Below are 6,000 nucleotides of genomic sequence, written 5' to 3'. Positions count from 1 at the left end.
GGCTAGCTCCAACATTGGCCTAGCTACTATGTGCTCATTATTGCAAGTTGCCTGCAGGCAATAGGATCCCCAACGACGACAGTAACCTGACTACTGGTGCTAGAGCACTGGTTAGCACCAGGAATGTGTCCGGAAACCACCTATGTGTGCCGGCCGCATGTACAACACTGCAACAGTGCACATGACTCAGAACCAGCTCACAGATCACATTTGCAATCAAAGGCAGCCGGCATAGATTCTGTTTAGCCATCTAGTAAATCTTTGCAATTGTATATGCATAGTGAGGATCAGAGTTCAGAGGTAGCCTTCGGGTGACATGAGACGCGTCGGTTTTGCATTTTGGCTCAATTGGTTCACGCTACGCTATTCTATTCTAGGGGAGAATTTTTTATGCATGAAGTAATAAATAAAGTCAATTTGTAAAACTTTTTCAGAGATGGGTGTAACTTTTCGCGACGAATCTAATGACAGTAATTAATAGATAATTATGTACAATGATGCTACAGTAACTATTCTCTAATCGCGCGGTCAAAGGCCTCATTAGATTCTTCAGGGTTCCTAGCGCGGGGGTTCTGAAGTTAGTTTTGTAAACTGATTTTGTTTGACTCTGTAATTAACAGTCAAACATGTTACTATTCACTAGCACAGCGCAAACCAAACGGGCCTTTATTTCTTTGGGAACGCCTTTTGGTCCCTGTGAAGTATCCATATGATCTTTGGGGGTGAGCACAGAGCCCCCTGCTGTGTCTATGGCACTTGCCGTAGAGACGCATTCCATTGCATCTGTAGCCTTAACCTGCCTCTAAGTCTTCACAAAACTCTAACAACACATTTTGCATTGCTGTATATCGTTCTCCTGAACCTGATGCAGCATCTTGTCATTTCTCACAACTCAGAAGCGTCCTTTCAATTTGCCCTGTGAACCTTTCGTGCATCTGAAACAGTCCCAGTAAGGCTACGAGTTGAAGTTACAACATGGAATTTTCCTGCTGTTCTACTTCACTTTCCAGACATTTTTGCGGTCCTACGGTATTAGGGTGCTGTTGACCGGACACCGGCTAGAGCGATAGGCAAATGGTGGTGGCAACGTCGGTGATCCGATCCCTCCATAATAATAGGACCAACAGTGAAGAGGAAGTGAAAAATCTTACCTTTTTTATTCTTGTAACCATTGATACACGTAATAATTAGACACTATTATTTTTTTTCTCTCTAGCAAATAATTCCCACGACATAAATATGATTTTAAAAAATCAGTTTCTTTCTATCTGTAATACTTTTGCTGGTTCTTTTGTTTTTTTATTTCTTGGATTAACAGCGCACACAGGACACAGTCATGATTTATCGCATATTAAGGGGCCTTGAAAGTTGAAACTAGTAATTTTGTGTTTTTGAGGGGAGAGAGACAATGCTGAACTTTAAAATGCATCGGAAGCCGTCTGCAGTTAGTTTACATTCCACAAGTTGCTGATGCACGTCTCTTGACGGCCGCCATGTACTTGTTTGTTACTTAAAGTAGAAGGGGACAGCATCAGATGGAGTTAACGTGAACTACATAGCACACACACACACTACAGGATTATGTTGATGCATTGTACTTTAATTTACAGTATCTATCTCCTCACGTCGAGGGCATCTTCTGCTACGCCATAGAAACTTCCCTTCTTCCAATACCAGCAGCAGATGGCAACTTGATTTGTGGTGGACTAGTCAGTACAGCATAAACTTGGAATGCTAACAATAATACTTGTGGAGAGCTATCCAAGACGACCCATGGAGAAAGGCGAAGGAGGCCTCAAACTCAAGAACACCAAAACATGGCACGTTGCGTAGCACAAGGGTGTGTCGCTCATAGAGTCGTCTTCCTCTGGTCCTTTTTCTTATTGCTGCATTTTTTTAACCAATTTGGTAGATGATTTGATTGATGTGATCATCTCCTTTTAGAAGAAGAGAACTTATTTTGAGCTGGAGCTGATCCCTGCGTTCCATGCATGGTTGTTTCCGAGATCTCATCTGATCAGATCAAGAACACGAGATAATATTAATTTCATCAGATGAGCGGTGCCATAACAATCCAGATCTCTCCTGTCACTCCAATTATCATAAATATTATTGCAAAAAAAACTTTCTTTTACTCAAATAATCAAAAGAAACAAAACAGCCACACCTAGCCTAAGGATAACATTTTTTCAGATAGTGAAAATAGCAGTACAAAGACGGGAGAATTTTGTACACAAGCATGAAGAAAAACACTGATGAATAGGCATGAGAAGCGGGTCAGGTGGGGGTCAGATTGTTGGGGACATTTACTGGGAGTTTGGGACATTCTTTTGTACGCACGAGTAAAGTTTTAGTTCCCATCTCATAAACCCCGTAAACACAAAAAAATATCACATCGAATATTTCGACACATGCATAGAGTATTAAATGAAGTCTATTTATAAAATTTATTCCATGGATGGACTGTAAATCGCGAGACGAATCTAATGAGCCTACTTAATTCATGATTTGCAACAGTGATGATACAGTAACCAACCGCTAATTATTGATTAATCATGAATTAATTAGCATCATTAGATTCGCCTCGTGATTTACAACTCATCTGTGCAAAAAATTTTGTAAATAAACTTCAATTAGTACTTTAAATTAGCAAGATTCCAACACAAAAAAATTTATCGCTAGAACTAAACACGGCCTAACTGAGACTGAGAGTGATGATGCAGCTCCAGCTTCAGCATCATGGAGCACTCTCCGACTTTGTGCCGTCCTTGAGCTGGCAGCGGGGAGTGATGGTGAACTGAAGCTCTGAAAGGCCTTAGATGGATTTTGTTTCCTTGCCGTTTGGACTCGAGTTGCCGTGCAAGCCTTGGTCAGAAACTTCACATATACGGGGCAGTGCGAGTTAAATGCCCTGCTGCTGCTTCCCTGGACTGGAAATTATTTAAGAAGTCCGTGTTTGGTTTTTACAGTAAATTTTTTGCACACGTTTTTTTAAGAGAATCTCGTATGCATGGAGTACTAAATGAAGTCTATTTACAAAACTTTTTCAGAAATGGGTGTAACTTTTCGAGACGAATCTAATGACAGTAATTAATTGATTATTTGCTACAGTGATGCTACAGCAACCATCCTCTAATCACAGGCCTCATTAGATTCGTCACGATATTTACACAGGGTTGTGGAGGTGGTTTTGTAATTAAACTTTATTTAATACTCTAAATTAGTGGTCAAAGGGTCAAAAAAAATTCACGAAAACTTTTACACACCAAACCAAACACAGCCGAAGCAATGCAACCACCACGGTCCAATTCAGATCCCATGATGATTGCTTACTTCTTTGCTAAGAAAATCTCATTTGTGCTGTGCAGAAGTAGTAATATACTCCATCCGTCCTACAAAAAATGCAACTCTCACTTTTCAAGAAATCAAGCAATTTTAAGTATAATCAAATTTATACAAAATAATATTTATATTATAAAATAAGTATTATTATACTAATCATGTAATATATTTTTATACTAAATCTATTTGAAGATATAAATATTAGTACTTTTTATATAAATTTAGTTAAATTTTAAATTATTTGACTCCTCAGAAGTGAGAGTTGCAATTTTTTTAGTACGGAGGGAGTAGCTCGTTTGCTATTACGCAACTTAACACTCAATCATGGGACAAGATGATCCCCTGACCTTGTGTTAAGGGGTTCTCGTTTTCCATGGAATGGTCTTTGACACTAGATAAAAATGGTGCACCAAATGTTTTATTTGTCAAAAGGACTTGTATATTTGGATGCTTTTATCCAATGCTGCTCTTGTGATTTCTCCAGCCAGAACCAATTACCGGTGAGAGTAAAAAAAAATGAAGGGAGCAGATGCAAAGAGAATACTCTGGGCCCTATTTGAGGGTCGGCATCAGGAGATGCTCTTGTTTTTGTTACTATACAAAAAATGGAGCCTCAAAAGAAATATTCTCAGTTTCGTTGCGTCTCTTGCTTGAATGCTCAATTCGTGGTCAGGGCTAAATTTGCAAACACAGCAACTTTATGGTTCTCTTTCTCTCTCTTTTCCCCCCTTTTCCTTGCATCTGACCGTGGGCCCGCCTGCTGGGGCCCACAGCCGTACTGATGGATCTGATGATTGACTTAGCACTGTCGTGTTATGCTCAGGCCATGTTCAGATGGAACGCAAATTTTTTTCCGATAGAATCTTATTAATTTGAAGTACTAAATGAAATCTATTTAAATTTTTTTGCACAGATGAGTTGTAAAATCGCGAGACGAATCTAATGATGCTAATTAATTCATGATTAATTAATAATTAGCAGATGGTTACTGTAGCTCCACTGTTACAAATCATGGATTAAGTAGACTTATTAGATTCGTCTCGCGATTTACAGCCCATCCATGCAAAAATTTTGTAAATAGACTTCATTTAGATTTCTATACATGTGTTCAAATATTCGATGTGACGTTTTTTTGTGTTTACGGTGTTTACAGGGTCTGATCTAAACAGAGCCTTAGACTTTTGAAAAACCAGACTGTTAAAGCCCTGCTTGCATCACTGAGACCGTGAAATCTAGATTTCTTGAGGAGGGGTGAATTAGGTAAATTTAAAATTTTAACTTATACTTTAGCTCTAACTAGAATTGCAATAAAAATAAAACATAAATCATACTATCTATATGTGCAATTATGATTCAACAAGTGTGAAACTCTCATCCCAAACAAATTTTGAATCCTATAGTCAATTCTAGTTTGATGCTGCTGTAAGAATGTAAAGTCGCACAAGATTACAAGTATGGAATGCGAAAACATAAAGGAGAGAGATGAGGGGAAACAAACTCTTGATGTAAAAATTCCGTAGTATCAGTGGGCACTAAACTACTCCTAATCCATGTTGTTGAAACACTTAACAAGAGCTTCCTGGCAACCAAGTTTCTTCCGGAACAACCTTGACTTGCCACAATGGTTCGGCCACCAAGGCTCACACCAAGTCCTCCAGTTACTTTGATCCTGTTTTCCAATAAAAGTTTCTCCACGAAGGATGGGGTCTCCACGTCTCCTGCACAAAGCCGTCGTCACCACTCCACGCAAAGGCGGAAGGTCGACGGCGAGTCCAAGACTCCAAGGGAACGACTTAGCAAGATACAATCTTGAGATTCACTTAAGAACATCACACAAGGCCCAATATCTTGCTCTCTGTCAGTCTCTTAAGAGCTAACCTAGCACTAACACTCTTAAAGATGTGCTAAGGTCTAAGGATGTGATCAACCACTAATCTCAATGGTGGCTTGAAGGTGTTCTCTGGTGTGTATGCAACTTCCTTGGACTCCGGCAAGTTCAAATGACCCGATTTGAGGCCTTATATAGGCTAGAGATCCACTCATAGCCGATACTAGCTGTTCCGGTAAAAGAGCAGAACGCATCGGTTTAACTGATCACACTGATCTGGCTAAACTAACCATTGAGTTCCACATGCCTGCTTCTGCTGACATCATTGCGTTCAACCGGTCCTGAAAACTTTCCCACGAAAATTTTATGTTGGTTGACATGATCTCTAGACAATGCAACTACTAATGCATCGACACCTTCTTATGCATCGTCGGTTTAACAGGCTCTACTAGGTTTTCTTCACTTGATCGCCATGCAACTCATGATCAGCACTGCACCGCTCCGTTGTTTTCCATGGCATCGCTTTAACCACTCGCCTATTTTCTACGGACACTTATCCAATTCGTCTTGGCTGTCTCTAGGTTTTCACTATGATTTGGACACCTTGGCAGCGAATTGGACTACATCCGTGGGATCTAAAAGTCCTACAAATATGAGCTCACAAATATTGTTAGTGCCATTAATTATATTGTCACATAATCACTAAAATCACAAATTATGACCTAGTGGAGCCATGTTCCTTACAATCTCTAGTAATCTACTTATCTCCTAAGCTATCATTATTGAAAAACATATAAGTTTTAGCAGTACTCCAATATCGTATCTCTCCA

The sequence above is a fragment of the Panicum virgatum genome, chromosome 5K (assembly GCF_016808335.1).
Source record: "Panicum virgatum strain AP13 chromosome 5K, P.virgatum_v5, whole genome shotgun sequence".
NCBI lineage: Eukaryota > Viridiplantae > Streptophyta > Magnoliopsida > Poales > Poaceae > Panicum > Panicum virgatum.
This window is presented reverse-complemented; position numbering follows the sequence as displayed.